This window comes from Peromyscus leucopus, unplaced genomic scaffold (genome assembly GCF_004664715.2).
Source record: "Peromyscus leucopus breed LL Stock unplaced genomic scaffold, UCI_PerLeu_2.1 scaffold_510, whole genome shotgun sequence".
NCBI lineage: Eukaryota > Metazoa > Chordata > Mammalia > Rodentia > Cricetidae > Peromyscus > Peromyscus leucopus.
The window spans coordinates 53,691-54,457 of record NW_023505410.1 but is presented as its reverse complement, the minus strand read 5'-3'; positions in this window follow the sequence as shown (position 1 = coordinate 54,457).

Sequence of the window (767 nt, the reverse complement as noted above, 5' to 3'; positions counted from 1 at the left end):
TTGAAAATTTGGATGATTTTTTTTTTCAAATGTAGAGAAACAATTTTTTTCACTCTACTCAGTACTTGGAAACAATGTGAAATATGGAAGTGAGTGTTTTCCAGGGATGCTGAGGGGACTTGCTGCATATGCCTAAACCCAATGGCCTGTTTTTACACACCTATCCATCTTCAATGAGAGCTTCAGTGCCTCTGGGTCAGCACTTGCTCTTAAAAGTACAGAATGGACTGACTCATTCCTGTCATAAGGAGAATTCTAATGAAAGACAATGAATGGTACCATCATTTCATCCCAATGAAGACTCTAGATAATGAATGAAGAAAAGCATGCATTTACATGTGTAACTATTGTCTCTCTCTCTCTGTTTCATCTATCATCTCAACACACACACATATGTGTATCCCCTTTATAACATATTTACACAATAGTTGCCTTTCTCTTGCTGTCACAATCCATGATAGAAACAAATTAAGGAAGTAGTTAGCATGGTTAAAGTGTAAGCAGTAGTTCACAACCTTTGGATCACGACCCCTCTGGGGTTGAACAACCCTTTCACAGGGGTCACCTAAGCCCATCAGAAAACACAGAGAGCTCCATTATGATATATACAAGTAGCAAAATGAGAGTTAAAAACAATTGTATGGTTGGGGGTCACTGCAGCATGGGGAACTCTATTAAAAAAGGGGAAAGCACAGCAGGGAGATTCCCTGACAACAATGCTGTGAAGTGAGTGTCTGTTACATCCTGGAGAATCAGAAATGTGTGGA